At 41.7% G+C, this 14,806-nt stretch overlaps 2 pseudogenes; one reads left to right on the forward strand and one right to left on the reverse strand.

Annotated features, from left to right (window-relative positions):
* Positions 1 to 392: 392 nt before the first annotated feature.
* Positions 393 to 522, reverse strand: LOC144614725 (U1 spliceosomal RNA; annotated as a pseudogene).
* An 8,976-nt stretch (positions 523 to 9,498) lies between these two features.
* On the forward strand, positions 9,499 to 11,327 carry LOC144614561 (histo-blood group ABO system transferase pseudogene; annotated as a pseudogene).
* Positions 11,328 to 14,806: the final 3,479 nt, after the last annotated feature.

Raw genomic sequence — 14,806 nt, forward strand, 5'->3', positions numbered from 1 at the left:
GAGAGAGAGAGTGAGAGAGAGAGAGAGAGAGAGAGAGAGAGCAGGGGAGGGGTGAAGAGAGAGGGAGACACAGAACTCAAAGTAGGCTCCAGGCCCTGAGCTGTCAGTACACAGCCCAATGTGGGCTCGAACTCATGGACTGTGAGATAGTGACCTGAGCTGAAGTCAGAAGCTTAACTGACTGAGCCACCCAGGTGCCCCTCCAAGTTTTTATTTGAATTCCAGTTAATTAAAATACAGTGTGATATTCGTTTCAGGTGTAGAATTTAGTGATTCATCACTTACATACAACACCCAGTGTTCATTACAAGTGCCCTCCTTAATACCCATCACCTATTTAACCCATACCCCTGCCCACCTCCCCTCTAGTAACCATCAGTTTGTTTTCTATAGTTAAGAGTCTGTTTCATTTCCCACATTTGGGAAAATCACAGAGATCAGTACATTCAGAGTGCAATGGATAAGCCTTGCCCCAGGAAAACCACCTTCATGATCATGGTATCTCTCCTGCCAGGTAAGTACAGCTTTGTTATTCCTCAAGATTGCCTTGACTGTTTGGGGTCTTTTGTGATTCTGTACAAATTTTAGGATTTTTTTTTTCTGTGAAAAATGCCATTGGAATTTTGATAGGAATTGCGCTGAATTTGTAAATCACATTGGGTAATACAGACATTTTCATGACATTAATTATTCCACTCTATAAGCACATAGTATCCTATTAAGCACATAAGCACATAATATCACTTATTTGTGACTTCTTCAGTTTCGTTCATCAATTTTGTGTAGTTTTCAGCATATAGATCTTTTACCTTCTTGGTTAAATTTATTCCTAAATATTTTAGTCTTTGTGATGCTTTTGTGAATGGGATTTTTCATAATTACTCTTTTTGTTAGTCTATAAAAATGCAGCCAATTTTTATATATTGATTTTATGTTCTGCAACATTACTGAATTTATTTTAATGGTTTTTTGATGGACTCTTTTCTGTATTTAATATGTCATCTGTAAATAGAGAAAATTTTATTCCTTCCTTTCTTATTTAGGTGTCTTTCATTTCTATTTTTTATCTAATGATTGATCTAGGACCTTCTACTATGTTGAATAAAGTGGAGACAATCGGCATCCTTGACTTGTTTCTGATCTTACAGGAAAAGCTTTTAGCTTTTCACCATGCAGTGTAATGTTACTTGTGGTCTTATCATACGTGGCCTTTATAATGTTGAGGTACATTCCTCTGTACCCAGTTGGTTGAGAATTTTGTCACAAAAGGATGTTAAATATTTTCAAATGTTTTTTCTACATCTATTGAGATGATTTATGATTTTTATCCTTCATTTTGTTAATATGGTGTATCACATTGATTAATTTGTGGATGTTGAATCATTCTTTTTTTTTTTTTTAAGTATTTTGAGAGTGAGAGAGCATGCAAACAAGTGGGGGAGGGGCAGGGAAAGAAGGAGAGAGAGAATCCCAAGGAGGTTCCACACTGATCATGCCAAGCCAGATGTGGGGCTTAAACTCACAAACCATGAGATCATGACCTGAGCAGAAACCAAAAGTTGGATGCTTAACCAGTTGACCCATCCAGGCACCCCACGTTGAATCATTCTTTTTTTAAAAAAGATTTTTTTTTAACGTTTATTTAATTTTTGAGACAGAGAGAGACAGAGCATGAACGGGGGAGGGTCAGAGAGAGAGGGAGACACGGAATCCGAAACAGGCTCCAGGCTCCAAGCTGTCAGCACAGGGCCCGACACGGGGCTTGAACTCACGGACCACGAGATCACGACCTGAGCCGAAGTCGGACGCTCAACTGACTGAGCCACCCAGGCGCCCCAAATCATTCTTGAATCCATGGAATAAATCTCACTTGATCATGGTATATAATCCTTATGATGTACTGTTGAATTTGTTGTCCTAATATTTTGATGAGAGTTTTTGAATCCATGTTCATCAGGGTTTTGGCCTGTTTTTCTTTTCTTGTAGTGTCCTTGTCTGGTTTTCTTATCAGGGTAATGCTGGCCTTGTAAAATGAATGTGGAGGTGTTTCCTCCTCTCTTGTTTTTTGGGAAGTTTGAGAAGGATTTGTATTATGTCTGACCCTTGAACAATGTGGGGGATGGGGCACTGACACACCATGGGGGGTGGGGCTATGCATAAAACTGGGGGAGGAAAGAAGTGGGGGATCCAATGAGATTGGCTCTCCAGGAATAGCATTTCTAGGACTTCTGAAATGAATTACTGCATGTCCTCTTTGCTCTGTGATGTAAGCTTTGGAAGGAACCTAACCTAACCTAGAAGATTAGGGAACGAACTTTCCTCCTTTCATTTCAGAAGGATCACTAATCTCATGATGCTTATTTTTCAGATCTCTCATTACTGAGGAGTGGCCCTTTTTAAATGTAGGGAAACCCTGGGGGATCCTGAGATCTTTTCTCTGTAAGACCCATCTGCAAAATAATGTATTTTTTGACTCATCTACTGTTGACTGGAAGCCTTACTGATAATGCAAACAGTTGATTAACATGTATTTTGTAATATGTGTTATGTACTGTATTCCTACAGTAAAGTAGCTAGAGAAAAGAAAATGGTATTAAGAAAACAATAAGGAAAAGTGGCTGCACCAGTTTGCATTCCCACCAACAGTGCATGAGGGTTCCCCTTTTTCCACATCCTCACCAACACCTGTTGTTTTAGCCATTCTGACTGGTGTGAGGTGATATTTCAGTATGGTTTTATTTATGTTTCCTTGGATGATGGGTGGTGTTGAGCCTCTCTTCATGTGTCTGTTGGCCTCATGTGTCATTATGTCGTCTTTGGAAAAATGTCTATTCATGTCTTCAGCCCATTTTTTAATTGGATTATTCATTTTTTTGAGTGTTGAGTTTTATAAGATCTTTATATATTTTGTTTGGATACGAGCCCTTTATCAGATTTGTTATTTGCAAATATCTTCTCCCATTCTGTAGGTTACTTTTTAGTTTTGTTGATTGTTGCCTTTGCTGTGCAGAAACTTTTTATTTTGATTAAGTCCCAATAGTTTGTTTTTGCTTTTGTTTCCCTTGCCTCAGGAAATACATCTAGTAAGAAGTTGTTATGGCCGATGTCAAAGAGGTGTTCTTCTCTAGGATTTTGATGGTTTCCTGTCTCACATTTAGGTCTTTAATCCATTTCGAATTTATTTTTGTGTGTGATGTAAGAAAGTGGTCCAGTTTGATTCTTTTGCATGTTGCTGTTCTGTTTTCCCAACACCGTTTGTTGAGGAGACTGTCTTTTTTCATTTGGATATTCTTTCCTGCCTTGTCCAAGATTAATGGACCATATAGTTGTGGGTTCATTTCTGGGTTTTCTATTCTGTTCCATTGATCTATGTATCTGTTTTTGTGCCAGTACCATACTGTCATGATCACTACAGCTTTGTAATATAACTTGAACTTCAGAATAATGATGCCTCTGGTTTTGCATTTCTTCTTCAAGGTTGCTTTAGCTATTTTAGGGTCTTTTGTGGTTCCAAACAAATTTTAGAATTGATGGGAAAAAAAGAATTGTTTATTCTAGCTCTGTGAAAAATGCTGTTCATATTTTTTTTTTTTTAATCTTTTTCAACGTTTTTTATTTATTTTTGGGACAGAGAGAGACAGAGCATGAACGGGGGAGGGGCAGAGAGAGAGGGAGACACAGAATCGGAAACAGGCTCCAGGCTCAGAGCCATCAGCCCAGAGCCTGACGCGGGGCTCGAACTCACGGACCGCGAGATCGTGACCTGGCTGAAGTCGGACGCTTAACCGACTGCGCCACCCAGGCGCCCCAATGCTGTTCATATTTTTGATAAGGGATTACATTAAATGTACAAATTGCTTTGCGTAATATAGACATTTTAACAATATTTGTTCTCCCAATCCATGAACATGGAATGTTTTTCTATTTCTTTGTGTTATCTTCAATTTTTTTCATCAATAGATTTCTATACGTTGATATTGTATCCTGCAACATTACTGAATTCGTGTATCTGTTCTAGCAGTTTTTTGGTGGAGTCTTTCAGGTTTTCTATATAGATTATCATATCATATCAAAATAGTGAAAATTTGACTTTTTCCTTGCCAATTTGGATGGCTTTTATTGTTTGTTTGTTTGTTTTTTTTGTCTAATTGCTGTGGCTAGGACTTCCCATAAACTGTTAAATAACAGTGGTGAGAGTGAATGTCCCTGTCTTGTTCCTGACTGTAGAGGATGGAACTGTGTTTTTCCCCATTGAGGATGATATTAACTGTGGGTTTTTCATATATGGCTTTTATCATGTTGAGGTATGTTCCCTCTAACCCTACTTTGTTGAGGGTTTTTATCATGAATGGATGTTGTATTTTGTCAAATGCTTTTTTGTGCATCCATTGAAAGGATCATATGGTTCTTTTCTTTTTTTTAATGTGGTGTATCACATTGGTTGATTTGTGAATATTAAACCACCCTTGCAGCCCAGGAATAAATCCCACGTGAAGGTGGCGAATGATTCTTTTAATGTATTGTTGGATTCAGTTTCCTAGTGTTTGGATTGAGAATTTTTGCATCCATGTTCATCAGGAATATTGGCCTGCAGTTCTCTTTTACAAGTGGAGTCTGTATCTGTCTGGTCTTGGAATCAGGGTAATGCTGGCATCATAGAATGAATTTGGAAGTTCTCCTTCCTCTTCTATTTTTTGGAATGGTTTGAGAAGAACAGGTATTAACTCTTCTTCAAATGTTTGATAAAATACGCCTGTGAAGCCATCTGGTCCTGGACTTTTGTTTGCTGGGAGGTTTTTGATTGCTGGTTCAGTTTCTTTCCTGGTTATTGGTCTGTTCAGGTTTTCTTCCTGTTTCAGTTTTGGTTGTTTATATGTTTCTAGGAATTTATCCATTTCTTCCAGGTTGTCCAATTTGTTGACATATAGTTTTGTATAATATTCTCTTATAATTGTATTTCTGTGATGTTGGTTGTTATTTCTCCTCTCTCATTTGTGATTTTATTTATCTGGGTTCTTTCTCTTTTCTTTTTAATAAATCTAGGAAGGGGATTATCATTTTTATTCATTTTTTTAAATAACCAAATCAGCTCCTGGTTTCATTGATCTGTCTTTTTGTATTAAAAAAAATATTTTTAACGTTCATTTATTTTTGACAGAGAGAGAGAAAGAGAGAGAGAGACAGAGCATGAGCGGGGAGGGGCAGAGAGGGAGACACAGAATCTGAAGCAGGCTGCAGGCTCTGAGTTGTCAGCACAGAGCCCAACGCGGGGCTCTAACTCACAGACCGCGAGATCATGACCTGAGCCGCAGTCGGACGCTCAACTGACTGAGCCACCCAGGCGCCCCTCATTGATCTGTTCTATTGTTATTTTCATTTCTATATAATTTATTTCTGCTCTGATCTTTATTATTTCCTTCCTTATGCTGACTTTAGGTTTTGTTTGTTCTTTTTCTAGCTCCTTTTGGTGCAACGTTAGGTTGTTTATTTTGAGATATTTTTTGCTTCTTGCTTAAGGTAGGCCGGTATTGCTATATACTGCCGTCTTAGAACCACTTTTTCTGCATCCTAAAGATTTTGGACCATTGTGTTTTCATTTCTTTTGTTTCCATGTACTTTGTTAAAAAACTTTTTTTTAATGTTTATTTATTCTTGAGAGAGAGAGAGAGAGAGAGAGAGAGAGACAGAGTGTGAGCAGGGGAAGGGCAGAGAGAGAGGGAGACACAGAATCCAAAGCAGGCTCCAGCTCTGAGCTGTCAGCACAGAGCCTGACGCGGGGCTCGAACTCCCCATTCACATGAACTGTGAGATCATGACCTGAGCTAAAGTCGGACGCTTAACTGGCTGAGCCACCCAGGTGCCTCTGTTTCCATGTACTTTTTAATTTCCTCTTTGATTTCCTGGTTGACCCATTCATTTTTTAGTAGCAAGTTATTTAACCTGCATGTATTTGTGGTCTTTCCAGATTTTTTTTTTCTTGTGGTTAACTTCATAGCATTGTGGTCAGGAAAGATGCATAGTATGAATTCTATCTTGAATTTGCTGAGGTTTGTTTTGTGGCCTAATATATGATCTATTCTAGAGAATGTTCCACGTGTACTTGAAAAGAATGTGGATTTTGTTATTTTAGGGTGGAATGCTCTGAATATATCTGTTAAATCGATCTGGTCCAGTGGGTCATTCAGTGCCATTGTTTCCTTGTTGATTTTTGTTTAGATGATCTGTCCGTTGATGTAAGTAGGGTGTTAAAGTCCCCTACCATTCTTATACTGTTATTGATTAGTTCCTTTATGTTTGTTATTAACTGCTGGATGTATTTGGATGCCCCTATGTTGAGTGAATACATATTTACAATTGTTATATCTTCTCACTGGATTGTCCCCTTTAATATTATATGGAGTCCTTCTTTGGCTCTTGTCACAGTCTCTGTTTTAAAGTCTATTTTGTTCAAAGTAAGTATTGCTGCGCCAGCTTTCTTTTGACATCCATTTGCATGATGGATGTTTCTCCGTCCTCTTACCTTCATTCTGCAGGTGTGTTTAGGTCTAAGATGAGTCTCTTGTGGGCAGAATATAGATGGGTCTTGTTTTTTTTTATCCATTTTGTCACCCTTCTTTTGATTGGAATTTTTAGTCCAATTATATTCAAAGTAATTATTGATAGTATATGTATTTATTTCCATTTTATTACACGTTTTGTGGTTGTTTCTAAAGATTTTGTCTGATCCTTTCTTGTCTCTCTTTCATGTTTTGCTGATTTTCTTTAGTCATATATTTGGATTTATTTCTCTTTATTCTTTGCATATTTATTAGTGGTTTTTGATATATGATTACCATTAAATTTGTATATAATCTCTTCTGCATATAGCAGTCTATATGAAGTTGATGGTCATTTAAGTTTGAACCCATTGTTTTCTCCTCTCCTCCCCATGTGTTAGATATATGTTATTATACTCTATGTTCTTTTTTTGGTGAGTTCCTTTACTGATTTTTTACAGAAATATTCATTTATACTGCTTTTGTGTTTCCTACCTTCATACTGTCACTTTTGGTCTCTCCTTTCCCCTCAAAGTGTCCCTTATAATATTTCTTGAAGAGCTGGTTTAGTGGTTATGACTCCTTTAGTTGTTTGTCTGGGAAAATCTTAATCTCTCTTTATATTCTGAATGATAGTCTTGCTGGATAAAGTATTCTTGGCTACAGATTTTTCCCATTCAGCACTTTGAATATATCATGCCATTCCCTTCTGGCTTACCAAATTTCTGCTGAAAAACCTTCTGCTAGCCTTATTGGTTTTCCCTTGTAAGTTAATGACGTCTTTTGTCTTGCTGCTCTAAAAATGTTTTCTTCATCACTGTAATTTGCAAGTTTAATTGCAATATGTCTTGGTGTGTGTTTGTTCTTGTCAATTTTGTTGGGGGTTCTCTGTGCCTCCTGGATCTGATGTACTGTTTCCTTAACCAGATTAGGAAAGTTTGCCGCTATTATTTCTTCAAATAAAATTTCTATCCCTTTTCTCTCTCTTTCTCTGGGATTCCTACAACATGAATGTTATTGTGTAATGGAGTTACTGAGTTCCCTAAGTCTATTCTCATTCTACATAAGCCTTTTCTCTTTTTTGTTCAGCTTCATTCCATTCCATTACTCTATCCCTAGGTCACTAATTCATTCCTCCACTTCTTCCATCCAGCTGTTCATTCCATCAAGTACATTTCTCATTTGCTTTAACTGTGCCCTTTATCTCTTCTGTGTTATTCCTTCTCTGTGTTAAGGATCTCACTCATGCCTTCCATTCTTTTCTCAAGTCCGTGAGTATCCTATGATCATTGCTTTCAATTCTCTATCAGGCATGTTACATATATCTGTTTCACTTAGATCTCTGGCTGCGGCCTTGTCCTGTTATTTCATTTGGGGTAAATTTCTCTGTCTCCTTATTTTGTCTGCCTCTGTGTGTCTCTTTCTCTGTGTTAAGAAAGTTAGCGGTGTCTTCTGCTATCGAAGGTTGTGATTTTATGAAGAAGAGGTCCTACAGCACCTTGCAGTGCAGTATCCCTTGTCCACCCAGACCTGGCACATCAGGAGAGTATCCTTTGGGTGTTGATTATGCCCTGCTGTTGTGTCTGAGTCACTTTTCCTTTCACTGCAGTCATCTGCATGGACTCTCTGCCTGTTATGGGCTATGCTTGTCCTCTGTGGTGTTAGTGGGACCCAGGCAGGTTATCTCCGAGGAGGCAGGCCTGCTGGGGCACTGTGAGCAGGTCAGAGATGTTGGAAAAAATTACGCTGGGCCACTAATGCTATGCTGGACCCCCTGAAGTGCTGTGGCGGAAGGGTCGTGAGGCTGGCGGTACACTGTCATTCTTATGCACACCCAGGCGAATGTCATGATCCACACCACAAAGAGAAGATGACTGCAGTAAAAGACACTCAGAACACTCTTCCCTCCCTCTTCCAACACAATAAGAACTGTTCTGAGAAGACTTTTTAACCCCTGAAAACCCACATCTCCAGCCAGCACTTCTTTTTTTTTTTTAACGTTTATTTATTTTTGAGACAGAGAGAGACAGAGCATGAACGGGGGAGGGTCAGAGAGAGAGGGAGACACAGAATCTGAAACAGGCTCCAGGTTCTGAGCTGTCAGCACAGAGCCCGACATGGGGCTCGAACTCACGGACCGCGAGATCATGACCCGAGCCGAAGTCGGCCGCTTAACCGACTGAGCCACCCAGGCGCCCCAAGCCAGCACTTCTGCATGAAAGCAGGAGCAAGGTGTCACAGAGAGAGCAAGGTGTCCTGAGAGCACCAGCCCACTTCGTGGTGCAGGTGGCAGGTGCTCCTTCTCCACCAAGGGGCCCTTTTTCACCTGCTGTTGGCTCCCCACTGTGGCATCAGAAGTCTGTGTCTGAGGCTTCATTTTCTAGGAGGCACATGTTTGGAGTTTCCCAGGACATCAGCGGGAGGAGGTGTATGAAGTGGCAATAGAATAAGCCCTGCGTCAACAAAGGGTCGTGTCTTGAGGCCTCTGTCTGAGGAACAGCTGACATGTGAAGGCTCAGCGAGAAAACCAAAGAACCTGACTTTAGAAAGAACCCAATAAGGGAAACCTTGAAGACACAAGTGAGACGAAGGGACAGAATACAGAATATTCTCAAATCGGGCTGCTAAGGCAGCTTCAGCACTTACCCGCCAGCCATGTACTTGTGGGCCAGTCACCCACCTGTACAACGTGGGTAACATAGCACCCATCCCCCAAGCTTATTGTAAGGATTGAACAAGATAATGCACATTAAGCTCAGCAGCCTAATCCTAACAATGGTGTGAGGTCTGTAGCATAAAAAGCAAATGCTAGTGGATTTTAAGTAATTATTAAGAGAATGAAGGAAAGCATTCCTAATCTGTAGGTTTTCTGTTCCCTCCACCATGGCTTCCAAATCAGGCCTCCGAGCAATTGCCCATGTTAGCTGTATGGATATGATCTTGAAAACAGTCTGATCTTGACCTTGAGGATTTTTTCAGGAAACTCGGTGCTTAGCTCTCAGCTGTTAACAAGGGAGGGCCACACCATAAGTCCTGACCAGGGCATCACTGGTGACTACTGCCCTGCCTTGCTTTCGTCACAGTCTCTGGCCTTTACCTGCTCAGTGGTCTACCTTGAGCCAGTCCCCTGAATCTGTTTCGGGGGCCCTGACTTGTCTTCTTCCTGCTCGTCCTTAAGTTCTAGCTGTCTGTTGGCTAAGTCCTGACACCTGGTTTCTTTGACAGCACTTCAGGAGGAACCTAAATTTATTAGGGTCTCCTCAGATCCTTCCTTTCTCCGAGGGCATCCAGGACATCCCTGTGCTCAGGTACTCACTTGCACCGGTTCAGGCCTCAGGGGAACCTGGGCTGCTGGAGTAGTGAGCAGGAAGTGGGAGTGTGGGTGCTTTAGGGTCGGGCGATCAGCTCCAACTTGCCTCAACCACCGAGAGGGGAAAGTTAGGAGAGACAAGTACCCTTGTATCTTGGAGGAGACAAGAGCTGCGTCCTTGGGTCATGCAGACATGGCCCAGCTAATGCACATACTGGCTGCAACACAGAAATGCCGTTCACTTCATCGAGTGACCTTTCTTCTTCTCCTAGCTCTTATCATCATTATCTTCAGGTCTAAGGGTTACCTGAACCCAAGAAGCCAGAAGCTGGAAAGCGTCCAGGTTGATGCAAGCATCGCTGTTAGAGACCAGAATGGTCTGAAAAGTGTAAAATTTACCAAGGATGGTGTATCAACAGTCACAGGTGCTAACACCCTCTAGGAAGGATGTCCTTGTCATGACCCCTCGGCTGGCTCCCATCCTCTGGGAGGGGACTTTCAAAACTGACATCCTGAATGAGCAGTTCCGGCTCCAGAATGCCACCATTGGATTCATCACGTTTCCTGCTAAAAAACCCCAAACCCACCTGAAGATATTGCTGGAACTGCAGAGATGTACTTCATGGCGGGACACAGGGTGAACTACTACGTCTTCACTGACCGGCCAGACTACGTTCCTCATATTAACATTCAAAAAGGAAGGCAGACAATCATCCTCAAGGTCCAGAGCCATGCCCGCTGGGAGGACATCTCCACGCTCCGCACATCAATTTTCCCCGGCACGCTTCCACCAGGAAGCGGATTACCTTGTGTGTGTGGATGCGGACATGAAGCTCAGCGACCACACGGGCGTGGAGATCCTCTCCTCCTTGTTCCGCACCCTGCATCCTGGCTACCGTGGGCTCAGTCGGACCCACTTCCCCTATGAACGTTGGCCTCAGTCACAAGCCCATATTCCTGAAGATGAAGGGGACTTTTATTACACAGGGGCCTTTTGGGGGAGGGGGGTCAGTGCCAGAGGTTTACAGGCTCAGCAAGGCCCCGCCACGAGGCACTAATGGCCAACCAAGCCAACCACGTCAAGGCTGCGAGGCATGGTGAGAGCCACCGGAACGAGTATCTGCTTTACCACAAACCCTCCAAGGTCCTCTCCCCCGAGTACCTGTGGAATCAGCAGCTAACGTATTATTTTAAACCACAAAAATTTAACTTGTCCAAAATCATAAAGTGGAGAAGATTTAAGGTCTTAGAGATGAATTACCAACTGAAAGACTGATGAGCAGAACTTCTAGGAAGGGCTCGGAGAGAGGTAATGCTTAGCTAGCCTGGGTCTTCCTTCCTTCTGGCATGGTATTCTTCATTAAACCAGTTTTAGCACAAAGGGTGTGACTCTGCTTTTCCTACCTGATGGAGGCCTAGAACCACCTCTCCTAACGTAGGCCTAATACCATCCCCTCCCCACCCCTCCTGCAACCACCGAATGCACACACGTTTAGGCTGGCCTGATTCTTGGATTCAGGCACAAATTCCCAGGGTTTCCACCACCTCTAGCTTCTCACTGTGTGATACCACCACCCCTCAGGATGGAGGAGGTGGGTGGTCTGAGTCTGTCCTGACAAAGGATCAGAGATGAGATCTTTTCCAGAACAAGGTAGGAGGCCTTCAGACACACAGATCACCACAATAAGGTTGGTCAACATCCCTCACCATACATAGTTACAAACATTTTTTTTTCATTTTTTTCTTGGGGTGAAGATTTTTAAGATCTACTCTTTTAGCAACTTTCAAATATGCAATACAATACAAATTATAGTCATATGCTGTGCATTATATCCCCATGAATAATTTCTAACTGGATGTTTATAGTTTTTGACCCCTTTAACCGGTTTTGCACACCCTCCAATTCCCCCTATGGCAATCACCAATGTGTTCTCGGTCTCTGTGAGTTTGATTTGTTGTTGGTGTTTGTTTTGTTTTTTAGATTCCTGATGTACGTGATATCATACAGTATTTACCTTTCTGTCTGACTTCATTTAATTTAGCATCATGCCCTCAAGGTCCATCCCTGTTGTTGCAAATGGCAAGATTTCATTCCTTTTAATGGCTGAGGCATAGTCCTGTGTGTGTGTGTGTGTGTGTGTGTGTGTGTGTGTGTGTAGATATACCAAACCTTTATCCATTCATCTATGGATGGACACTTAAGTTGTTTCCAAATCTTGGCTATTGTAAATGATATTGCAGTGAAGCGGGGTAGAGCTGTCTTTTGGAGTTAGTGTTTTCATTTTCTTCGGTAAATACCTAGAAGTGGAATTGCCAAATCATATGATAGTTCTGTTTTCAATATTTTGAGAAATCTCCATATGGTTTTCCTTACTGGCTGTACCTGATGGAGGTAAATACCCACCAACAATGCCCAAGCGTTCCCTTTTCTGCAGAGCCTGGTCAACATTTGTTATTTCTTGTCCTTTTCATAAAGCCATTCTGACAGATGTGAGGTGATATCTCATTGTTGTTTTGATTTGCATTTCCCTGATACTGAGTAATGTTGAGCAGCTTTTCATGTGTCTGTTGGCCATCTGTATGTCTTCTTTGGAAAAATGTCGGTTAAGATCCTCTGCCTATTTTTTATTTGGATTGTTTGTTTGTTTGTTTTCTATTGAATTGTAAGAGTTCCTTATATATTTTGGATATTAACCCTTTTCAAATATATGATGCGCGAATATTTTCTCTGAGCAGTAAAAGTCTTCGGCTTTAAGCCAAATCATCACCTCATTTCAGAAGCTGAAAACAACCTGTGAGGTTGAAGAGTCCCTTTAGGATGCAGGCGGGGGCAGACCACAGAGCCACACAAAGGTCCCCTTTCCTCACGTTTGGTTTCTTCACCCCACAGCGCTGCTGTCTGTCCAGTGGAGCAAAGCAGGTCTCTCCTGGCTTCCCCCACCCCCTCCCTGCTTGCCTTGCCCCACACTCAAGGTAGCAATTTAGTAACTTTTGGGGACTTGCCAGTTCCCTGTTTTCTGAAAACATATGTACTTTTAGATGATAATTGTCATGGAAACCTCTCTTATTTAGAAGGGATTTCACTGCCCTTCATCCAGAGCCTGGAATCCTGCATTTCCCTGACCTGCTTTTTCCTTTTCACATGCAAAACACAGAGGGAAGTCACCACTAGCAATCTTTATTTCTCTTCTGTGGTTGTTCAGTTTTCCTAATGTTAGTGGCTCTTTCTTGCTTTTATTTTTTATTTTTTTATATTATTATTATTTTTTTAATTATTTTTATTTTTTATCTTTATCTTTCTTTCTTTTAAACTCTAATTCTAAATTGTATGTTTTTCTGTGCCACTGCTGAGTAACAAATTTTCCATAAGAACATTCGGGAACGTATTTTGTCCCTGTTGTAGGTCGTGATCACTTATGAACTCCGGACAGCAAAAACAGGATCAAAACAAGTTTATTACGGCCAGGCCAGACAGGGAAATACAACAGGTCCTGAAAATCTGGCTGCGAACAAGCTTTGGGAATGTCTTATAAAGCCTGTATCGACCAATCGGGTTGCAAAGGGTGGCAGTTTGAAAGGGCAGGCACCAATCACACAATGTTGTAGGTTTTTAAAATATAAGGCGGGCACCAATCACACAGTCCTGAAGAATTTTAAAATATAACTTGATGACTCTAGCTAGTTGAATGCTGAATCATGTGGTTTACAATATTAGTCTTCTATCTAGTTCGAACAGGATGCCGTGCCTGAAAATGGGGAAGGGTGATTACGCCGAGCAGGTTTACAGAAGCTCAAACAAGCAGTTAAGAGGAAGTTTTATTTCTCAGTAACTCAGCAAATGTGGTTTTAAGCAGAACTAATATTTAGGGAACAGGAACAGCACTTCTATGAAAGCCCAAAACAAACACTGGTTCAGCATCTCATACTCGGGGGTCCTTCTAAACTTACAGAGGTCATAGTTAGACACCTAAGATACAGTGGGGCAGTGAGTTTGTGACTTTTTACATGTTGGTCTTGCCTAGGCCAGATCTTGGTAGAAGGGGTGGGGGGAGCGTTTTGCAACCTAAGTTATCTATTTAGCAAGCAGGCGAAGTTACAGAAGCAAGATAGGGGAGATAGGGCTGTTAGTAATTTCCGATAACCCTAATAGGGAACCACATAAGCTTTTATCTCAATTATTCATGAAAGGTGAGTGTAAGCTGAACTTATATACAATAAGCTTTCTGATATCTCATAAGTTGACCTATTACAGTCCCTAATGCAAACTTGCGGTGTCCCTGTGGGGCTAGTGGAGCTTCAGACCCTGTGGCGGCAGAAGGAAATCCTGCTCTCAGGCCTTCCTGTCCCCTTCCTCCCTCTGCCCTGCAGCCACATCTTCAGAGTGGAGGGGGTTCCCAGAGCTGGCCTCTCAGACCTTTCAAGCCCTGTCTACCCCCAGAGGCCTCATGCCCACCTCTGACCTCGCAACTCAGCTGCAAAGGAACAGGGTTGTGGCTCTATCCCTTCTCATTGCTCATGTTGGGCTTTAGCCAAAACATTGGTTGCTTTTGTAAAGTGTGACCATCTCCCGTTGAAAGCCATCTATTGTTTACAATGTAGACTCTACCGGAGCGCCTGGGTGGCTCAGTCGGTTAAGCATCCGACTTAGGCTCAGATCATGATCTCACGATCCGTGTGATTGAGCCCCGCGTGGGGCTCTGTGCTGACAGCTTGGAGCCTGGAGCCTGCTTCAGATTCTGGGTCTCCCTCTCTCTGACCCGCCCCCGTTCATGCTCTGTCTCTCTGTCTCAAAAACAAATAAACAAAAAAAAATTTTTTTAATGTGGACTCTACCTGGAATGATCTGCCTTCACCATGTTTTAAGTTTGAAGAAAGCAGGTCTAATGTTCTGTGTACCTTGGCCATTGTTCCGTTGTGCCAAAGGCAAACTAGCTCTGAGGAACAGGAGAGAAGGGGGTCT

Source organism: Panthera onca, chromosome E2 (genome assembly GCF_046562875.1).
Source record: "Panthera onca isolate mPanOnc1 chromosome E2, mPanOnc1 haplotype 2, whole genome shotgun sequence".
Classification (NCBI taxonomy): domain Eukaryota; kingdom Metazoa; phylum Chordata; class Mammalia; order Carnivora; family Felidae; genus Panthera; species Panthera onca.